The sequence below is a fragment of the Tamandua tetradactyla genome, chromosome 17 (genome assembly GCF_023851605.1).
Source record: "Tamandua tetradactyla isolate mTamTet1 chromosome 17, mTamTet1.pri, whole genome shotgun sequence".
Taxonomy (NCBI): domain Eukaryota; kingdom Metazoa; phylum Chordata; class Mammalia; order Pilosa; family Myrmecophagidae; genus Tamandua; species Tamandua tetradactyla.
This window is the reverse complement of record NC_135343.1, coordinates 34,512,912-34,536,780: the sequence shown is the minus strand read 5'-3', so window position 1 is coordinate 34,536,780 and position 23,869 is coordinate 34,512,912. Positions and strand designations below refer to the sequence as shown.

The window sequence follows — 23,869 nt, the reverse complement described above, 5'->3', positions numbered from 1 at the left end:
CATAGCCCAAATATCCCTAAAGAGTAGAATAACAAGATCAAATGTAGATGGTGGAGTTATACAAAGAAGGTAGGGTTTAACAAACGAATATGATTGCTGAATCATCAAATTGATATTTCTTTTAGTGTCCAGTATCTTAGAGAAACTAGAAATAAAAACCTAACATTGTGGAATTGTAACCCATACCAAACTCTGGAATCTGTTCTACAACTAACTGTGGTGCTGTGCTTTGAAATTTATTGCTTTTTTGTATATATGTTATTTTTCACAAAAAAGAAAAAAAAGTCAGTTGTGATGGTGTGCTGGTTTAAAGGATGTATGTCCCCTAGAAAAGCCATGTTTTAATCTAAATCCTATTTCATAAAGGCAGAATAATCCCTATTCAATACTGTATGTTTGAATCTGTATTAGATCATGTCCCTGGAGATGTGATTTAATCAAGAGTGACTGTTAAGTTGGATTAGGTGGTGACATGTCTCCACCCATTTGGTTGGGTCCTGATCAATTTCTGGAGTCCTATAAAAGAGGAAACATTTTGGAGAATGAAGGAGATTCAGAGAGAGATTCTTTCAGAGAAGAGAAGAACGACATAGCCATGAGAAGCAGAGAGCCCACGAGCCAGTGACTTTTGGAGATGGAAACAGCCTCCTGGGGAGCTTCATGAAACAGGAAGCCAGGAGAGCCATGTGCCCTTCCAGCTGAGAGAGAAATGTGACTGTGTTCACCATGTGCCTTCTCATTTGAGCGAGAAACCCTGAACTTCATCGGCCTTCTTGAACCAATGTATCTTTCTCTGGATGCCTTTGATTGGACATTTCTACAGACTTGTTTTAATTGGGACATTTTCTCAGCCTTAGAACGGTAAACTAGCAATTCATTAAATTCCTCTTTTTAAAAGCCACTGGTATTTTGCATTCTGGCAGCTAGCAAACTAGAATAGACGGTAAAAATAAATATTTATTCCTTCTAGCCTCCTATATTCTGGAGTAGCTAGAAGCAAAAATCTGACATGATGGTATGGTAGTCCACGACAAACTCTGGGATCTGTCCTGTGACTACTTCTTGAAGAGTGCTTTGAAAACTATTGCTTTTTTCTTTCTTTGCTTTGTATTTATGTTATGCAATTCAAAAAAAAAAGACGGTTTTCAATTTTTTTCTTAACAGCTGTATCACCTTAACAATTGTAGACTTTCCTGGGAATGAAGACTGCAACAGCTAAAGAATAAATGAATGTCCATTTATGCTAGGGAGTTTGTACTAGTAATCTTCAAAAACTAGACCTTCCTCTCAGAGCTGTTGATCCACATACAAGCTTTTGCAAATTTCCTCTAAATGGAAGACTCCACTTCCCCTGATTTTCCAGTTCAGTCTCTTTTTCTCTCTAAACCTTTTCACTTTTATTTCATTGTTTTGCTGTTGTTTTTCAGATTGAAGAGAAATCACTCAAGGTTTATTTCAAGGTTGCTTTGCATGGGCATAATTAGGCTTATTATTTTTAGCCAATCAGGTATTCTTCTTTTTATAATTTCATAATGCTTCTTTAAAGTATTCAAAAATCTTGGCTCTTAGAGACAAGGATGGAATACATTTGGTTATCTAAAAGGAGCAGATCTTTAGCCTCAATCAGATGGTTGTTGTGAAGGAAGAAAAAAAACCAATAGAACTCCAACAAAATGCTAGAATGATTTCGTTCATTGATTCTACAAATATATGAATGCCTATAAAGCAATATGCTAGCTGCCAGGGGCAGTACAAAAATGGTAACCTGAGTTTATGATCTCACCAGGGCACCTAGTCATACCATCAAAAATGCTATATAATCCATATATGACAGCACAGGAATAATATGTGAAGTGTATGGTACAGATTGCAGTTGCCATAGAAGTTCTACCCCTTCGTATTCTCAGTTCATTAATCCCCTATAGTTTCACATGTCCTTGTCCCCAGGCTAGACGTCATGCCTAGCCACTTCAATTTTTTCAGCATCCCAGATTCTTTACCTACTTGATTTTTCATGTTTGATTTATTAATCCCAATCCTGGGTAATCTTCTTTGTCTTCTTTCTCAGCTGACTCCCACTGTGCTAAGCAATAGCTGAAGAAAGTTATGTCCTTTGCTTTTCCTGATTCCCTATGTAGTATCTCACAGCAGCTCTTCCAACTTTTCCTACTCTCCTCCAGTAGGAACTGATCCCAGGGGTTCCTACATTTCAGCAAATGATCTAACCCTTTTCCTTCGCTAAAGAAATCAAGGACACCTGACTTGATTTCACTTTCCATCCTTCCAATCTGAAAACATTCCTGATTCTCACTCTTCCTTTCCAAAAATAATTTCTCCACCTTTTCCTCATGATTCAATCTCCTATGAAACTCCTTCCAGAATTGACCTAAGGATGAATCCTTCTTTCCCTGTGGGATCTACAACATCTCAGTCTTCATTGATTCTTTCCTCTTAATCCACAAACATATCTAAGATTTTCCTATTCCTAAATCTTCTACATTAATTACCTATTGCTGCATAACAAATTACTGCAAAACAGATTAAAACAACAAGCAATTATCATCTCACATATCTGTGAGTCAGGAATTTGGAAACACCTTAGCTGGTGGTAGTTCTGGCTCAGCATCTCTCACGAGGCTGCAACCAAAATGCCCACTAGAGCTATAATCATCCAAAGCCTTGACAAGGGCTGGAGAATTCCCTTCCAAGATGGCTCTCTCAATGAGTCTAGGCAGGAGGCCTCAATTCCTTGCCAAGTAGGCCTTTTTATAGTATACTTGAGTGACATCACAACATTGCAGCTGGCTTCCCCCACAGCAAGTGAGCTCAGAAAGAAAGCAATAAGGAACAGTGCTTTTTGTGATCTAGTCTCAGAAGCAGCACACTGTTATTTCTGTTTTATTCTATTTGTTAGAAGCAATTCTGCCCACACTCAAAAGAGAGGTATTAGTCTCCAACTTGTAAAGGAAGAAATTTTAAAAAATAAAAAGTGGGCATATTTTAAAAGCAACATATGTCTCAAATAAACCATTGTTTCAAGTCTGCTAGTCCTTCAAGCTATTCCCTGCTGTCTTAATCCTTTTAATGTAGCTCTTCTCAAAGTAATGATGTTCTCACTGTCTCATCAGTCAATATTCAACTTTTGACAGTCTAGATTATTATTTCCTAACTGAACACTACCACTGTTGAGCATAATATTCAAATTAGTGTGACATTCAAGGCCTTCCAAAATCTAGCCAAAGTCTACCTTTCCATCTTACCTTCCTCAGTTTCCCTTTACACATCAGCCAGTTGGATTGCTCATCATTCCCTAAACATGCCCTCTGCTCTCCCACCTCTGTGTCTTTGCTCAGATATTTTCCCTCACCAGGAGGGCCCTCTCCTTTAAGACCTAGCTCAACTACTATTTCATTCAAGAAGAGTTTCTCAATCTTACCAACCAGAAACATTTCTCCCTCCTCTGTGCTTCCAGAGAACCTTAATTTCTCTCTTTGCTACAGCCATCCCATTTTATACTGTTATAGTATTGGTATACATCTTTTATCCCTTTCAGTACCCTAACAATACCCGACTCATATTAAGTCTTCAACTTGTTTGAATGAATAAATTTACTCAAGTCATTAAGATTTAATGTTATTCTTTTTAAAAAGGCAAATTAAAGTCCCTATAATCTCCAACTCCGTAGGATTAATATATTAAACAAAGGAAAATTGCACATTGGCCCCTGCTAAACAAGAATAGTCTTCTTTATTATTTGAACAATTTTAATGACATGATTCAAATTAAATCATGATTATTCTCCAAAATGTTTGCTTCTGAGTAATGTTTGCATACAGTATTTTTACAATTCTTGGCCAACATGAAATTTCCATGGAAACGGATCACACACATTGGAGAAGAAAGGAATTGAATTGTACTTGAATTGCATTCTATCATCTCCATGGAGCTGTCTGTGCTAAATATTTGAGTGTTTGTAGAAATTCTAATTTTAAATCACTTAAGTAAAGACATATTTAATGCTTTTTTAAAAAAGGTACTGGCTACTCTTAATTTTAATGATTTTTATTAATGTGCCAAGATATTATAAAAAGCAGCTAGAGTATTTCTTGAATCATGCATTAATATCAGTAAATAACATAATTTTTTTTTTTTGCCTCTGCCCTATGCAGAAAAGGGAAAGAAGCTAAATGCTCACTCAGCATGGAAAGGGTGCTATTGCTGTCACTGTATTGGTTTACCAGTAGAACAATTTTTTATTGATGTCATTCACTTGTTTATCCAAAAAGCCTGTAGTCTAGATTCACCGTCTAGTGATGAGCCTATTTATCAATATTGATTCCAAATGTGTCTAATCAAATAGGGACAGCTTGTTTAAAATACATGTATATAAACTAAAAGGTGAAAATATTTTCCATTCACTAAACAATGCTGTAAATCTTTCTGATTCAAGAAACGTATTCTATTCTTAAGCACTGAGAAAATTTACCCACGAACTTAACCCTCTCAGGTCTCCTTCAATCTCAGCTACCTTCTCCATCTGGGCAAGGGCTGCCTCCTAAAACTATACTTCTTTTTCCTCATAGGTCTTTGTAGGGCAGCCTAAACCTTCAATTAAATTACTGGCAGCCATACTTAAACTTATAAGGAATAAGAAATCCAGCTATAGGCTTTGACCCAGTGACAGGAACCAGCTTGGCAAAGGTGTTCAGGCAACACTTTCCTCTTCTGGGGTAGCTATGGCTTTGATTGAAATAAACAGCTATCCAGAGGCTCAAGATGATTACTTTAACTCTTCCAAGTAGTGTGCGGCAGCTATAGGTCCAAAAGAGAGGTAAGCCTAAAATCCAAGAGGTAATGACAAGAGGCAAAAACAGATGAATAAAGCAAAAATATTCAGGCCAAGAAAGTGGTACCCTCTTTGATTAAAGTTAATGGGAATCTACACATCACAGATAATCTTCTATTTTCCCTTTAGAGTCATTCTCCACTCCTCCACCCTACTTTGACAGGCTGATCCATACACACTGCACCATTGGTCTTCTTTGCCCTTTGGCTTCTTGTTGGAGTCAACCATTGTGGAGGGAAAGGTGCTTCTAGTAGGAAATTTTTGGTAAGAGAGTGAGGAAAGGGTATTTATTCTCTTGTCTCCCTCCTGCCACATAGCCATAGGTTGGCTTTTCCCTCTATCAAAGGCTTCCATTCCTGTCAGGTGGCCCTCATAGCATAGCTTTCCCTCAGGGGTTAGCAACTGCTCCCTCCCCTTTTCCTCAGGCTTAAGGTAGGTAATAGCTCCCTGTTGTTACCTGCCCTGAGTACTGCACCATCCTTCTTTATTTTTCTTGAACTTCGACTTTATAAATAGCCCCTTTATTAAATTCTCCTTAATTATCCACTATGAAGGTACCAACTGTTTTTTAGATCCTGATACAGATGGTATTGATTTTCAAGAAGAAATCTCAGAAACATAATATTTCTATATTGCAATTTTTATGGAGAAAATTATAAAACTTCATTGAAAGACATTTAAAAGGCCAAAATAAATGGAAAGCTATACCATATTCACAAATTGGAAGATTCAGTATTGAGTCAATCTACAAATCCAATCAAAGTTTTAACAGAGTTTTTGTTTGTTTGTTTATTTGTTTGATGTAGAGTTTGTCAATCTAATTCTAGAAGTTTTATGAGAGAGCACATGGATAAGAAGAGTCAATATACGCTTAAGGAAGAAAAATTTGGTGTGATGTTGGGGGTGGAGATAGGATTTGCCCTCTGAGATATAAAGACCTTGCTCTAATGCTGTAGTAATCAGGACCGTTCAATACCGGCCCAAGGTTACTCGGATCAATCAGTGTATCAGAACAGGGCCCAACAACAGACCTCTCTGCTTCTCGTGGCTATGTCATTCTTCTCTGCTCTCTCTGAATCTCTCTCATTCTCCAAGGTGTTTCCTTTTTTATAGGATCCCAGTAAACTAATCAAGACCCACCCAAATGATGGAGACACATCTCCACCTAATCCAGCTTAACAACCACTCTTGATTGAGTCACATATTCAGGGAGATGATCTAATTACAATTTCAAATATACAGTACTGAATAGGGATTAGAAGAAAAGGCTGCCTTTATAAAATAGGATTAGGATTAAAAGATGGCTTTTCTAGGGTACATAAATAATTTCAAACTAGCATAGGCATATTACTTTCCAGGCAGGAACAAGAAACCTGAGAATTAGATATTTCATATGATATAACTGCTTACATTTAACTAGCTTTTAATTACTGACTTTATAGTAAACATTTTTATAACAATTTCAATTTACATATTGTACATCCAACAATTTTATTCTATTTTCTATAAACACAATACTAATATAAAGTTTGAAATGAAGGCTTTTAAAAATGTTTAACACTTTGGTCAGTTGAAGAAGAGAATTTCAACAAATAAACCTCCATCAGTGTTCTTTCAGGCTCGCAAGGAAATCATTCCAAAGGGTCATATGTCACTTTATAAATCCATCTCAAGTACAGATTCCTGGGTAACTCCCCTAGAGACTCCAATTCAATAGCTATTTGGGAAGCATTGAGTTAAATAACTGTGAATAAGCCATATAATCGGAACTTAATCCTCAACCCTCAAATTGTATTTGTCTCTTTCAGTGTTAGTCAGGAAATTTTTAGAATGCCTTTCTCACCCACAACTCTTTCTATGAAAAATGGCCCTGGCCACAGTTCCGGTTGAGAAAAGTGGCTATTCCTTGAGTACCCATGTTCTATTCCATATTACCTTGCTTTCCTTTTCTACTCTGTTCTGGATCAAAGGCAGCAAAACTACCCAAATGGGAGATGGCATATGGTGACTAAGAAAATAGGATAATTTCTCTTGGCAATTTGACCTGAAAAAATATGAAGAAAGTAGAGATCAAGAGAATAGCTGAATCATGTTAAAGGAGGAACAATATGAGTCCCTGTTCTAGTTTGCTAGCTGCTGGAATGCAATATACCAGAAACGGAATGGCTTTTAAATTGCATTTAAAATTTTAAATTGCAGTTCTAAGGCTGAGATAATGTCCCAATTACAACAAGTCTATAGAAATGTCCAATCAAAGTTATCCAGGGAAAGATACCTTGGTTCAAGAAGGCAGATGAAGTTCAGGGTCTCTCTCTCATCTGAGAAGGCACATGGTAAACACAGTCACGGTTTCTCTCTTGGCTGGAAGGGCACATGGTGAGCATGGTGTCATCTGTTAGCTTTCTCTCCTGGCTTCCTGTTTCATGAAGCTCCCTGAAAGGTGTTTTACCTCTTCTCTCCAAAGGTCACTGGCTTGTGGGCTCTCATGGCTATGTCGTTCTTCTCTGGATCTCTCTGAATCGCTCTCATTCTCCAAAATGTTTCCTCTTTTATAGGACTCCAGATACTTCTCAAAACCCATGCAAATGGGTGGAGACATGTCGTCATCTAATCCAGTTTAATAACCACACTTGATTAAATCACATCTCCGGGGAGAAGATCTAATTAGTTTCGAACCTACAGTATTGAATAGGGATTATTCTGCCTTTATGAAATAGGATTTTGATCAAAACATTTTTCTAGGGGACATACATCCTTTCAAGCCAGTACAGTCCCCAAACCCAGTCTTAGAGATGGATGCCTAGAGTTCTGTTTCCACAAGACTTGACTGTGCCTTGATTCCTGTTCTAGGATTTCTGTGGGACTCTTGTTTCACTTACTGATTGTGCAGTCCTGCAACAAATCTCCATTATTTGAGAGAGCCCAAATAAGTATCTATTGCCAACACATACATACTGGGACCTCTAATTTCTGTGGAACACTATTTTATTCTAAACCTGCAGTGTTTCTCAAATTTCTATTGTGTGGACCACGTAGCTCTTGTTACTAAGATTATTAATAATTTTAGATTCCCAGTCACTCCTTTAGAATTACTGGATCCAGAGGAGAGCACAGATATAGCATTTTAAAGAAATTCATACTTTAGTTTTAGGACAGATTTACCGAAAAATTGAGCAGATAGCAGAGAGAGTTCCCACATTACACTCTCTCAGTATACACACACAATTTCTATTATTACTGTCTTACACTAGTATGGCACATATTACAATTAATGAACTAATATTGATACAAATTTTTAACTGAAGTCCACACTTTATTCAGATTTCCTTAGTTTTTCCCTAATGTCCTTTTTCTGTCCTGGGATCCCATCCAAGATCCCACATTACATTTAGCTGTCTGTCCCCTTAAGCTCCTCTTGGTTGTGACATTTTCTTAGACTTTCCTTGTTTTTCATGACCTTGACAAGTTTTGAGGCATACTGGTCAGGTGTTTCGTCGGGTGCCTGACTATTGAAATTTGTCTGTCTTTTTGTCATGATTACACTTGGCTTATGGGTTTGGGGAGGAAGATCAGAGAGGTAAAGTGGTAATAAGTATTTTTAACAAGCACCCAGGTGATTTTTATTTATACACCATAGTAGTTAAAGGCCCTGTTGTTAACATGTGTATGTCCAGTATTAGCTGTGACTTTGAATGCAGCTTTGAGTATTCTATTACAACACTTAGATTTTCAAGGGCAGCAACCATCATGTCTTACTCATCTTCAAATCCTTAGGGTTTTAGCAGAGGGCTTGTCATGTAGTGCAGATTCCATAATGTTTGAGCAAACAAAAAAAGGAACAAAGCTAGAGATTTAGCCTATGAATTCACTCATATACACAAGTATAATACATCTATAGAAATAAAAACCTCTTCCCTGGGAAGCTGGAGAAAGTGGAGCAACAGAGGCTCACTTCAGTGACCGCTACTTGACAAACTCACTGGTTTAACTGTCTTGCTGTTTCCTCTGTACAACAAATTGAATAAAGACTACAGTGAAGTGAACATTTGTGTCTGGTAGTTTTCTTCTGAACATACCTGTGCATTTCTGCTTTCACCAGTTGAGTTGTTTGCTTACCAGGAGAGTCTGTTTGTTCCTAAATCTATGTGTGTAAGTTGTACTCGTTACTGTAATTAAGTACTTTTATTCAGTATCGGAAAAGTTGATTAAATATAAGTAAAAAGAGTGGTTCCTCTGAAAATCAAAATGGTGATTTACACACACACACACACACACACACACACACAACCAAGCTGCTATCAAATTAGGTTAAGGTGAAAGAAGAATAAAATATGAGAGAAAAAAACCTAAAAATCTAGAATATTGCACTCAGATTGCTCTGTAAGTATCTTCAAGTTGTTACTCCACATTAAGGAAATGAAAACTCTCAATAATAGATAATGCATTACTGGTGTAATTTATGGAGGTATACTGAACGCCAACCAGAGAACTCAAATCCAAAATGTCTTGGCCAGATGATTAAGTGAAAAAACGTATTTTTAGGGCAATGATACCATGATGGATACATGATTACTTGTCAAAAGCCATAGAACTGTATATACAGAGTGAACCCTAATGAAAATTATGGACTTCCTTACTAATAATGTATCAGTATTGGTTCATTAATCATAACAAACACCACAATAAGGCAAGACAATAATAGGGAAAATTGTGTGTGCGCTTGTGGGGTGGTGGTGGTGGTGGAGTTATTAGGGAACTCTGTACTTTCATTTCTTGTAAACCCAAAATTGCTCTAAAAATAAAGTTTATTATTAAACTAAGTCTTGACTCTACATAAAAGGATTGCCAAATATATATCATACATTTACCAAATAGGAATTGCATTTAGCTACTAGTAACAAAGACCCTTCTACTACGTGCTACAGTGTAAATCACTCAAGTTCTCTCCGCCTTCTACAGTCCCTGAACGGTTCCACTGTACAGCGAAGTCTTGGGACCCCATGTCCAGGGCAGTCAATTTCTCCCCATTCCGCCTTCCCACCTACAGTTCCGCCAGGACAGGCGGGGGACTCGCCCTTTCTGCCCCGGCTGACCCGCAGGCCGCACGCAGCCTCGCTCCCTAGGTCACGCCTCTCCTGCTTGTCCTCCGCAGTCCCACGTCCAACAGGGTCATAACCTTGGACGAAAGCCTCGCTTGCCTCCTGGGGGCAGTTAGTTACGGGACCGAGAAGATTAACCCAATCCTTCTCCAAGCCGAGCAAACTTTCCGTACCCCACCCATCCTCGAGACGGATAGCCCGAGAACACTACAGGAGAACGCGAGAAAAGACCTCGGCGCCCGCGCGCAGCCCCCCCCCCCCCCCCCCGCCCCTACTATCCCAAACCCGGGCGCGGGGCGTGCGGAGCCCCGGGCCAATCAGAACGTGTCTCACCTCTACTCCGGGAGTCCCACGTCCAATCCTTTTAGAGCAGCTTTCCGAACACAATAGCCAGCTTGATGCTATTCCCGCCTCTAGAAATACCTTCCCCCGAGGCGGCCTCAAATCTTCTCTAGTGTGAGCAGGAAGGTGGTGGGGAGCAATAATCTGTTTTTCATTTTCAAGGGGAAAAACCTGTCATACCTCTCCTCGCCCCGGTGCGCAGGTAAGTATAGAAGCGCCCCTGGGCAGCGCTCACGGTAATGGAGATGTGTTAAAGGAAGGAAGAATTCATTAAAAAAAAAAAAAGTTAACAGTTTTACCTCCTTGTGAGGTAAGGCGGTGTCCGTTTGTTACCCAGAATTCCCGAGGTCCCGCGTGGCGTGTTTCCGGCCGCTGTGCCCTCCAGGACGAGGCTTGGGTTTCGGGAACTTTTGCTTCTTATCTCTTGTGGAGATGGGAGCCTCCCAACGCCCATTTTCCCTCCATAAGTTAATAGTTTAGTGTTTCGTTTTTTTCTGATTGTAAAAATATCCACTTAAAAAAATTTTACTGTGTTTTACCTGCTATAAAACCGTCCAGCGATATATGGAAGTGTGTATATATATAATAACATTATATAGCACAGTTGCGGCACCCAGAAATAACACTAGCATATTTGCTGTATAAACAAGCTTTTCATATATATATATATATATATATATATATATATATATATATGTGAAAGTAACTTCATAGAAAAATGTGCATATGTTAATATCTCATTAACAGGTAGATTACTATGGATTGCATAATCATTTTTGATAGCTATGGATGTCATAATTTGTTCCCAGTGCTCAATTCATTGGATTTTTGGGGTATCTCCAGGCTTTTGCTTCCACTAGCAATACGAGGAGGGTATTCTTACATGTAAATCTGCGCATGTACCTGGTTATTTCCTTATGATGTAAGTTCATAGAAATATAACAACCTAGGTCAAACAGAATGCACATTTTTAAAGATTCTGTCCTCTAGAAACCTATTTTAGTTTTCATTAAGTGTGAAACTGAACACCTTTCGTGTATTTGTTGGCTCTGTTTTTGTGAATTGCCTATTATGATTTATACCCATTTTTAACTGGCAGTATATACATTTTCTTAAAAAAAATTACAAATGCTGTTTGTATATTAGAAGTATTAACTTTTGTTAGAAATATGGTTACAAGAATGTTCCTGTTTATCTTGTAATCTGACCTGAAGTGTTTATTTGCTGAAAGAAGTTTTTCATTTTTATGTAGGCACATCTGTTAGTCTTTTCCTTTATTTCTAGCTTTAGTATCATCCTTACCTGTATGTATTTTCTTCTAGCATTTCTTGTTTTAGTGATCATTACTATGGAAGTATGGATTTGCAGAACAATCATGCATGAAATATAGGATTCCCCACACCACACCACACCACACCACCAGCAGCACCCTGCATTCGTGTGGATCATTTCTTACAATTAATGATAACACATTTTTGCATCTATACTATAAAGTCCATGATTTAACTGAGGGCTGACTATTTTGTACTGTAGTTCTGTGGATATTTTTTTTCTTTTTATTGTTACCATATATAAATTAACATTTCCTCTTTTAATCATATTCAAATATGTATTTCAGTGAGTTCAAAATATTGTGCTGCTTTCACTATCATCCTTCACCAAAACATTTCCATCATTCCAACTAGGAACCTTGTATATTTTTAGGCCTTAACTTCCCCTTCCACTTCACCAGCCTGTCCCCTGGTAACCTAAATTCTAGATTCTGAGTCTTTGAATTTGGTTATTTTAATTGTTTTAAATGTGACACACGCAATATTTGTCCTTTTGTGTCTGGCTTGTTTCACTCGACTTGATGTCTTCAAGGTTCATCCATGTTGTTACAGGTTTCATTAGACTGAATAACATTCCATTGTATGTATATACCACATTTTGTTTATTCCACTCATTGGTTGATGGACACATGGGTTGCTTCCATCTTTTGGCAGTTGTGAATAATGCCACTCTGAACATTGGCAAACATCTGTTTGAGTCCTTTCTTCCAGTTCTTTTGGAAATATACCGAATATTGGGATTGCGTTATGGTATTTCTGTACTTAGCTTTCTGAGGAACCATCAAAATGAATTCCACAGAGTCAGCATCATTTTGCATTGCCACCAGCAGGGAATGAATGTTCCTATTTCTCTGCATCCTTTCCTACATTTGTAATTTTCTGGTGGTGTTTGTTTTTTTTTAGTAGCAGCTATTCTAGTGGGAGTGAAATGGTTTTGATTTGCATTTCCCTGATGGCTAATGATGTTCAGCATCTTTTTATGTGCCTCTGGTTATTTGTTTTTTTCTGTTCTTTTCTTTTTTTTTTTTTTTGGCATTTTGGAGAGGTGGCTATACAAATCTTTTGCCTATTTTTTAATTGGGGTTTTTGTCTTTTTGTTGTTAGGTTGAAGGATTTCTTTATATATTTATATACTGGATATAAGCCTTTATTATCAGATATGTGGTGTCCAAAGATATTACTGTTAATACTAATCCACAGTTTTCATTAGTATTTTTCTCATATACCACCCTATTAACATCTTGTAGTTGTGTCATACATTTGTTCTAATTCATGGAAGAGCATTCTTATATTTGTACTATTGACCACCTTCATCATCCACAACAGGATTCAGTATGTTATCCAGTAACTCGTTTTATTATCTAGCTTTCCTTCTAGTGATATACCCAACTCTAAATTTCCTCTTTCAACCACAATCACACTGCCAATTCAGTGCTATTATTTAAACATGCAAAATGTGCTACCATTACCTCTATCCATTTCCAAACATTTGCAGTCAACCTTATTATAAAATTCTTCACAAATTAAGAAGCCATTCCACATTCTCTGTCCTCACTCTATCATTCTGGTAACTTAGTCTAGATATTAACTCCATGAGTTTATTATATTTCATTCATGTTAGTGAGATCATGCCATATTTGTCTTTTTATGTCTGGTTTATTTCACTCAACATAATGTCCTCACGTTTCATCTGTGTTGTCACATGCATCAGGACTTCATTCCTTTTTATAGCTGAATAGTATTTCATTGTATGTATATACCAAATTTTTAATCCATCGGTTGATAGACATTTGGGTTGTTTCCATCTTTTAGCAAATGTCAGTAATACCACTATGAACATCAGTGTGCAAATGAATATTCACATTCCTGCTTTCAATTCTTCTTAGTATATACCAAGTAGCAGGATTGCCAGATCATATGGCAGTTCTATGTTTAGCTTCCTGAGGAACCACCAAACTGTCTTCCACAATGGCTGTACCATATTACATTCCCTTCAACAGTGAATAGGTGTTCCTATTTCTCCATCACTTGTAGTTTTGTGTTTGTTTAATAGTGGCCATCCTAGTAGGTGTGAAATGATATTTCATTGTGGAAATGATTTACATGTTTTTTTCACATATTTTTTATCTGTTTGTATTTCCTCTTTGGAAAGATGTTTATGCATAATCTTTTGCCCGTTTTAAAATTGGGTTGTCTTTTTATTGTTGCGTTTTAGGATATCTTTATATAGTATAGTATTAAACCCTTATTGGATATGTGGTTTCCAAGTATTTTGTCCCATTGATTAGACTGTCTTTTCATCTTCTTGACGCACTCTTTGGGAGCAGAAAAGTATTCAGTTTTGAGGTGGTCCCATTTATCTATTTTTTTCTTTTATTGCTTGTCCTGTAAGTTCTAATAAACCTCTGCCTACCACAAGATCTTGAAGATGCTTCCCTATATTTTCTTCTAGGATGCATCCTTATGTTTTCTTCTAGGAATTTTAGGGTCCTGGCTCTTTTATATTTAGGTCTTTGATCCATTTTTCATTAATTTTTATATAAAGAGTGAGGTAGGGCTCCTCTTTCATTATTTTGATATGGATATCCAATTCTCCTAGCACCATTTGTTGAAGAGACAGCTCTATCCCAGATGAATACTGTTTTGGCTTGCTAAAGCTGCCAGAAATCAATATACCAGAAATGAAATTACTTTTGTAAAGGAATTTATTAAGTTATGAGTTTACAGTTCTAAAGCCCTAAAATGTCCAAACTAAGGCATCCAGTAAAAGATATCTTGACTCAGGAAAGACTGATAATGTTCAGGGTTTCTCTGTCAGGTGCAAAGGCACATGGTGACATCTGCTAACTTTTCCTCCTGACTTCTTGTTTCAAACAGCTTCCCTGGGAGCATTTTCTTTCGCACCTCCAAAGATCTCTTGTCTGTGTCTGCTCTGAAGCCTTTTCCAAAATGGTTCACTCTTAAAAGACTCCAGTAGGCAGATTAAGACCCACTTGAATGGATGGAAATATATCTCCATGGAAACCATCTAATCACAAGGGATCACCCACAAATGGGTGGTCAAATCTCCATGGAAACAATAAAAAAATCCCACCCAACAATTTTTTTAAACTTATTTTATTGTATAGTATAACATATTTACAAAGCAAAGAAATAAAAAAACAATAGGTTTCAAAGCACTCTTCAACAGGCAGTTATAGGACAGATCCCAGGTTTGTCGTGGACTATCATTACGATCCTCTCAGATTTTTCCTTCTAGCTGCTCCAGAATATAAGAGGCTAGAAGGCATAAATATTTATCTTCACGATAGACTTTTCTTCTTTTTTGTGAAAAATAACATATATACAAAAAAGCGATAAATTTCAAAGCACAGCACCACAATTGGTTATATAACATATTTCAGCATTTGCTATGGGTTACAATTCCACAATTTTAGCTTTTTACTTCTAGCTGCCCTAAGATACTGGAGAATAAAAGAGATATCAATTTAATGATTCAGCATTCATAGTCATTTGCTAAGTCCTGTCTTCTCTGTGTAACTCTACCATCACCTCTGAAATTTCCATCCCTCTCTTTAGGGGTGTTGGGCTATGGCCATTCTGATTTTTTTGATATTGGAAGGGTCTGTCACTAATATGGGGTAGGGAGATGAAACTGTCTGATGTTCTGGAGAGGCTGGGCCCTCTAGGTCTCAGGACTTATCTGACCCTATCTGGAGGGTGTAGGTTTCTGGAAAGTTACACTAGTGCATGAAACCCTTGTGGAATCTTATGTATTTCCTTAGGTGTTCTTCAGGATTGGCTAGAATGGTCCTGGTTGGGATTTGGTAAGTTAAGTTTTTTATTATTAAATTTAATATATATGTAAAAAAAAAAAGAGAAAAAGCAATGATTTTCAAAATACACTTCAACAAGTAGTTACAGAACAGATTTCAGAGTTTATTATGGGTTACCATTCCACTATTGCAGATTTTTACTTCTAGCTGCTCCAAAACACTGGAGGCTAGAAGAAAATTTTTTTAATTTTTTGTGAAAAATACCGTATATACAAAAAAAGCAATAAATTTCAAAGCACATCACACAGTTAGTTGTAGAACAGATTTCAGAGTTTGGTATGGGTTACAATTCCACAATTTTAGATTTTTACTTCTAGCTGCTCTAAGATAATGGAGATTTAAAGAAATATCCATATAGTGAATCAGCAGTCATACTCATTTGTTAAATCCTATCTTCTCTGTATAACTCCACCATCACCTTTGATATTTCTCCTACTCTTTTGGGATATTCCCATTCTAACTTTTTCATGTTGGAAGGGGCTGTTGATAATATGGGATAGGAGGATGAAACTATTTGATGTTCTGGAGTGGCTGGCCCCTCTGCATTCCAGGACTTATCTGGTCCAGGGGCCCATCTGGAGATTGTAGGTTTCTGAAATGTTATCCTAGTGCATGAAACCTTTGTAGAGTCATATAACACCCTAGGTGTTCTTTAGGATTGAGTGGAATGGTAGTGGTTGTGGTTTGGCAAGTTATGGTATGTAGCAATATCTAATTGAAGCTTGCATTAAGAGTGATCTCCAGAGTAGTTTCTTTACTCTATTTGAATTCTCCCAGCCACTGATTCCTTATTTGTTACACTTCTTTTCTCCCTTTTGGTCAAAATGGCATTGTAGAGTTGACATTTTAATGACATTTAGCCTTCCAATCTATGAACTTGGAATATCCTTCCATTTATTTGAGTCTTCCTTGATTTCTTTTAACAATGTTTTTTAGTTTTCTGAATATGGATCCTTTCTATCCTTGGTTAATGTTATTCCTGTTATTTGATTCTTTTAGTTGCTATTGTAATTGGAAGTGTTTTCTTGATTTCCTCCTCAGATTGCTCATTAGTAATGTATAGAAACACTACTTATTTTTGCCTGTCAATTTTATACCTCACCACTTTGCTGAACTCATTTATTAGCTCTAATAGTTTTGTTGTAGATTTTTTGGAACTTTCTAAATATAGAATCATGTTGTCTGCAAATAATGAGCATTTTATTTCTTCCTTTCTGACTTGGATGTATTTTTTTTCTGTTTCTTGCCTAATTGCTTTAGCTAGAACTTCTGGAACAATTTTAAGTAACAGTACTGACAGTGGGTATCCTTGTTTTATTCCTGGTCTTAAAGGGAAAGGTTCCAGTCCCTCACCATTGAATAAAATGCTACCTGTGGTTTTTCATGTTGAAGAAGTTTCCTTCTATTCCTATCCTTGAAAGTAACTTTATCAAGAGAGGATTTATATTTTCTCGAATGCCTTTTCTTCATCAATCAAGATGATCATGTAGAGTAAGGAATCAAGATGGCAGCATAGTAATGTGCACGTTTTAGTTCGTCCTCCAGAAAAACTACTAAATAACCAGAAACATGCAGAACAGGTCCTGGGGCCACATCAGTGACCAGACACACAGCGTACCCCAGTCTGGATCAGCTTGACCAGCTGCGAACCCACCCAGAACTGTGAGTTCCCCAAGCTGTGGCGGCTGGCACCCCTCCCCCACAGGTTGCTTCCCAGAGGGGAAAGGAAAGGAACTTTACCAGCAGCAGGGGCTGAGCCCAACCAAACGCCAATCATGAACTAATTAACAAATTCTGACTACTAAAAAAAGTCCCCCAGCTCAGGTGAACCTGATCAAAGTGGAGTCTGCTCATTTTTGCCCCAGCACCAAGGGGGCAGGGCTGACGGAAAAAGAAAAAAAAAGGAAACAGAGATTTTTGTGGCTGTGTTCCTACAAAGGCTTGACTGCCTTTGGATTCAGTGGCAGGGCTTCTCAGGCTGCAACTACCCCAGGCACAGGCAGAAACAAGCTTGTTTGAGGGCTTGTATGGAGCCTGTGCCTTCCCCAGGGGAGGGGTGAAACCCAACTCAGGTGGAATCCCTCCCTCAAGGAATTCAGACACCAGGGCTTGGTAATTTGAAGCCATTAAAGCCAGCCTACAACCTCTCCTCTGTCTCCACCACACCCCCAGCAGGGAGAGTCTGCCAAAGTTAAAGGTACTGCATCATCTTATGCTGGTGGGACCTGCAGGCAGACAAGCACCATATACTGGGCAGGATAAGAAAAATAGAGCCCAGAGACTTCACAGGAAAGTCTTTCAACCTGCTGGGTCTCACCCTCAGGGAAAAGTGACACAGGTGACTCTTTCCTCCTGATAGGAGGCCACTTTTGTCTGGGAAAATTGGCTGGGGTCTATAATACCTAAGTAGACCCTCCTAAGGGTGGGGTGGGGGGAGGCACCATGCAAGCAGGGCAAGAAACAAGAAAACAAGAACTGAAAAATTCTCCTCTGTTAAATAAAACCTAAGCTAGAGGTCCAGAAAAAGCTGAACTGAATGTCAAAGAACAGATAGACAACAAATTCATCCAGCAAGAAAACCCTAGGTAAAAGAAGTGCAAGCAATCTCCAGAATAAACTAATTAAGGTAATTAAATGCCTAGATGCCAGCAAAAAATAACAAATCACACTGGAAAATTGAAGATACAGCCCAGTCAGAGGAACAAACCAACAATTCAAATGAGATGCAGGAGCTGAAACAATTAATTCAGAATATACGAACAGACATGGAAAACCTCATCAAAAACCAAATCAGTGAGTTGAGGGAGGATATAAAGAAGGTAAGGAATGAACAAAAAGAAGAAATCAAAACTCTAAAAAAACAAATCACAGAATTTATGGAAATGAAAGGCACAGTAGAAGAGATGAAAGAAACAATGGGAACCTACAATGGTAGATTTCAAGAGGCAGAAGATAGGCATAGTGAATTGGAGGATGGAACATCTGAAATCCAGCAAGAAAAAGAAAATATAGGGAAAAAAATGGGAAACTATGAGCGGAGACTCAGGGAATTGAAGGACAATATGAAGCTCATGAATATACGTGTTCTGGGTGTTCCAGAAGGAGAAGAGAAGGGAAAAGGAGGAGAAAAACTAAGGGAGGAAATTATCACTGAAAATTTCCCAACTCTTATGAAAGACTTAAAATTACAGATCCAAGAAGTGCAACGTACCCCAAAGAGAATAGATCCAAATAGACGTACTCCAATACACTTACTAATCAGAGGTCAGGGAGAAAGAGAGAATCTTGAAAGCAGCAAGAGAAAAGCAATCGATACATAAAAGGGAAGTCCCATAAGACTATGCATAGATTTTCAGCAGAAACCATGAAGGTGAGAAGACAGTGGGATGATATATTTAAATTACTGAAAGAGAAAAACTGCCAACCAAATAATTCTATATCCAGCATAATTGTCCTTCAAAAATGAGGGAGAAATTAAAACATTTTCAGACAAAAAATATCTGAGAGAATTTGTGACCAAGAGACCAGCTCTGCAAAAATACTAAAGGGAGCACTAGAGAGAGATACAAAAAGACAGAAGAGACAGGTGTGGAGAAGAATGTAGAAAGGGAGACTATGAGTAAAGGTAAAAAGAAGGAAAATTAGATATGACATATAAAATCCAGAAGCCAAAATGATAGAAGAAGGTACTACCCGTATAGTAGTAACACTAAATGTTAATGGATTAAACACCCCAATCAAAAGACATAGACTGGCAGAATGGATTAAAAAGCAGGACCCATCTATATGCTGTCTCTACTCAAAGACGTGAGGGTAAGGACACAAACAGACATTTGCTCACCAATGTTTATAGCAGCATTATTTACAATTACCAAGAGATGGAAACAGCCAAAATGTCCATCAATGGATGGGTGGTTAAACAAACTGTGGCATACACATATGATGGAATATTATGCAACTGTAAGACAGAATAAAGTTATGAAGTATGTAACAACATGGATGGACCTTAAGGACATTAAGACCCTTAAGGACATTATGCTGAGTGAGATTAGCCAAAAACAAAAGGACAAATACTGTATGGTCTCACTGATATGAACTGACATTAGGGAATAAACTTGGAATATTTCATTGGTAACAGAGACCATCAGGAGATAGAAATAGGGTAAGATATTGGGGTAATTGGATTTGAAGGGATACAGATTGTGCAACAGGACTGAATATAAAATCTCAGAAATGAACAGCACAATACTACCTAACTGTAATACAATTATGTTAAAACACTGAATGTGAGCATTCAGCTAGAGGGAGGAGGTCTGGGGGCATAAATGAAATCAGAAAGAAAGATAGACGATAAAGAATGAGATGGTATAATCTAGGAATGCTTAGAGTCTATAAAGATAGTGACTAAATGTACAAATTTAAAAAATGTTTTTGCATGAGGAAGAACAAAGGAGTACCATTACTGCAGGGTGCTGAAAATAGATAGTAATTGATATTTTAAAATTTCAACTTATGTGTGAGACTAAAGCAAAAAATGTTTATTTGGTACAAAATTTATATTTGACTAGTGCATTTCCTAATATAGCTGGGTTGAACACCATAAGTACATGGAACCTTGGGCAGGACATGAGATTTTGTTGGTGTGTCCAGAGTGATGCCCCGATGAATCCCAAAGTAATTCGATCAGTGAGTGGAAAATTATTTGCGAAGTCCCCTTCGGGGAATGGTGAGAACGGGGGAAAATTCAACCTCCGCAAGTTGAATTCTTGATATTCTCACAAGCAGTGTGGACAACCAAAGCTATAGGCTGAGCCCCCTGTCTTGGGGTTTGTTCATATGAAACTTAACCCCACAAAGGATAGGTCAAGCCTACTTAAAATTAGGTCTAAGACTCACCCCCCAGGAGAGCCTCTTTTGTTGCTCAGATGTGGCCTCTCTCTCCAGCCAACACAACAAGCAAACTCACCACCCTCCCCCTGTCTATGTGGGACATGACTCCCAGGGGTGTGGACCTTCCTGGCAATGTGGGACAGAAATCCTAGAATTAGCTGAGACCCAGCATCAAGCGATTGAGAAACCCTTCTTGACCAAAAGGGGGAAGAGTGAATTGAGACAAGATGTCAGTGGCTGAAAGATACCAAACAGAGTCGAGAGGTTATCCTGGAGGTTATTCTTATGCATTAAGTATATATCACCTTGTTATTCAGGATGTAATGGAGAGGCTGGAGGGAACTGCCTGAAAATGTAGAGCTGTGCTCAGTAGCCATGTTTCTTGATGATGATTGCATAATGATATTGTTCTAGTTTGCTAGCTGCCGGAATGCAATATACCAGAAACGGAATGGCTTTTAAAAAGGAGGAATTTAATGAGTTGCTGGTATACAGTTCTAAGGCCGAGAAAATGTCCCAATTAAAAACAAGTCTAAAGAAATGTCCAATCAAAGGCATCTAGGGAAAGATACCTTGGTTCAAGAAGGCCGATGAAGTTCAGGGTTTCTCTCTCAGCTGGAAGGGCACGTGGTGAATACGGCGTCATCTGCTCGTGTCTTCTCCTGGCTTCCTGTTTTGTGAAGCTCCCCGGGAGGTGTCTTCCTTCTTTATCTCCAAAGGTTGCTGGCTGGTGGACTCTCTGCTTCATAGTGTCACTCTCTCTGAATCTCTCATTCTCCAAAATGTTTCCTCTTTTATAGGACTTCAGAAACTAATCAAGACCCACTCAAATAGGTGGAGACATGTCATCCCCTAATCCAGTTTAACAACCATTCTTAACTAAATCACATCAACCAGGGAGATGATCCAATCACAGTTTCAAACATACAGTATTGAATAGAGATTATTCTACCTTTATGAAATGAGATTTTTATTAAAACATGGCTTTCTTAGGGGGCATACTTCCTTTCAAACCAGCACAGATAGAGTTTTCACAATATGACTGTGTGATTGTGAAAACCTTGTGTCTGATGCTCCTTTTATCTACCTTGGCAACAGATGAGTAGAACATACAGAGTAAAAATAAATAATAGGGGGAACAAATGTTAAAATAAATTTAGTTTGAAATGCTAGTGATCAATGAAAGGGAGGGGTAAGGAGTATGGTATGTATAATTTTTTTTCCTGTTTTCATTTTTTTTTCTTTTGTCTTTTTATTTCTTTTTCTGAATTAATGCAAATGTTCTAAGAAATGACCATGATGATGAATATGCAACTATGTGATGATATTGTGAATTACTGATTATATATGTAGAACAGAATGATCATATATTAAGAATGTTTGTATTTCTTTCTTGTAATATTTTTTAGTTTAAAAAATTTTTAAAAATATGATCATGTAATTTTTCCCCATCAATTTGTCAAGATGGTGTGTTGCATTACTTGATTTTCTTATGTTGAAACACACTTGCATGCCCAGAATAAAACCCTCTTGATCATGTTGTATAATTCTTTTAATGTGCTGCTGGACTTGATTTGCAAGTATTTTGTTGTGGATTTGTGATATTCATTAGAGAGATTGATCTGTAATTTTTTTGTAGTATCTTTATTTGGCTTTGGTATTAGGGTAATGTTGCCTCCTTAGAATGAGTTTAGTAGTGTTCCTTCCTTTTCAATTTTTTTCGGAAGTGTTTACACAGAATTGTAATGAATTTTTCTTGAGAATATGGTAGAATTCACATGTGAAGCCATTTGATCCTGGACTTTTTTTTTTTTTGGGAGGTTTTTGATGACTGATTCAATCTCCTTACTTCTGATTGGTTTGTTGAGGTCTTCTGTTTCTTCTAGAATCAATGTAGGTTGTTCATGTGTTTCTGGGAAGTTGTCCATTGCATCTAAGTTGTCTAATTTGTTGGCATACTGTTGTTCATAATATACTCTTATGAATTTTTTAGTTCCATGAGGCCAATGGTAATGTCCCACCTCTTTTTTCTAATTTCATTTATTTGCATATTCTCTCTGTCTCTTTTTTCTTTGTCAGTCTGTCTAAGGATTTGCCAAATTTACTGATCTTCTCAAAGAACCAACTTTTGGTTTTATTGCTTCTCTCTATTGTCTTTTGTTTGCTTGTTGTTTTGATTTTTTTTCTTTGAATTTCATTTCTTTTTTATCTAATCTTTGTTGTTTCTTTCCTTCTGCTAGCTTTGGGATTATATTACTGTTCTTTCCTAATTTCTCCAGGTGTTCAGTTAGGTCTTTGATTTTAGCACTCTTCCTTTTAAATGCAGGCGTTTAGGGCTATAAATTTCCCTGTCAGCATTGCCTTTGCTGGATCTCTTACGTTTTGTTATGTTGTGTTCTTGTTTTCATTTGTCTCAAAATATTTACTGATTTCTCCTGCAATTTCTTCTTTGACCCACTGATTGTTTAAGACTGTGCTGTTTAACCTCCATGTATTTGTGAATTTTCCAGTTCTCCATTACTGATTTTCAGCTTCATTCCAGTATAATCAGAGAAAGTACTTTGAATAATTTCAGTATTTTTTAATTTATGGAGACTTATTTTTTGTCCCTAGAAAATAACTATGCTGGACTATCCTGGAAAATGATCCATGAGCACTTGAGATGAATATATCCTCCTGTTTTGGGATGCTATGTTCTATACATGTCTATTAGATCTAATTCATTTGTCGTATTATTTAGGTCTTCTGTTTCTTTATTGATCCTCTGTTTAGATGGTCTAACTATTATGAGAGTGGTGTATTGAAGTCTCCAACTATTAACGTAGAAACATCTGTTACTCCCTTCAGTTTTGCCAGTGTTTGCCTCATGTACTTTGAGGCACCTTGGTTAGGTGCGTAGATATTTATCATTGTTACTTCTTCTTGGTGAATGGCCTTTTTATTAATATGTAATGTCCTTCTTTGTCTCAACATTTTTGCATTTAAAGTGTACTTTGAACAATATTGGTGTAACTGTCCCAGACTTTTTTAGTTACTGCTTATGTAGAATATCTTTTTCCAACCTTTCACTTTCAATCTGTTTGTATGTTTGGGTCTAAGGTGAGTCTTTAATAGATAGCATATAGATGGATCATGGTTTTTCAGTCTTTTATAATATACTTTATTTTTTTAATATTAGATTCACGGAAAAATTGGGAAACAAATACAGAGAGAAACCATACAATTCACTCCCCATTTCCCCCATTATTGACATCTTACATTAATATGATATATATTCCAATTAATGAGCCAATACTGATACATTATTATTAACTAGTATAGCGAACCAACTCTTTTATGGTTGCTGCTTGTGTGGAATGTATTTTGCCAGCCTTTTACTTTCAACCTATTTGTATCTTTGGGTCTAAAATGAGTCTCTTGTAAACAGCATATAAATGGGTCATTTTTTTTTTATCCATTCTGGCAATCTGTGTCTTTTGTTTGGGGAGTTTTATCTATTGACATTCAGTGTTATTAATGTAAAAG

General features: G+C 37.3%; 1 long non-coding RNA gene across 4 annotated transcripts in view; it reads left to right on the top strand.

Moving 5' to 3' along the window:
- The first annotated feature begins 10,220 nt into the window (after positions 1–10,220).
- The window catches only part of LOC143660877 (uncharacterized), a 127,869-nt gene continuing 114,220 nt past the window's right edge, over positions 10,221–23,869 (top strand). For all 4 annotated transcript variants that reach the window (XR_013164292.1, XR_013164293.1, XR_013164291.1 and 1 more), the window contains exon 1: positions 10,221–10,489. This is a non-coding gene — a long non-coding RNA (uncharacterized LOC143660877). The remainder of the gene's footprint in view (positions 10,490–23,869) is intronic.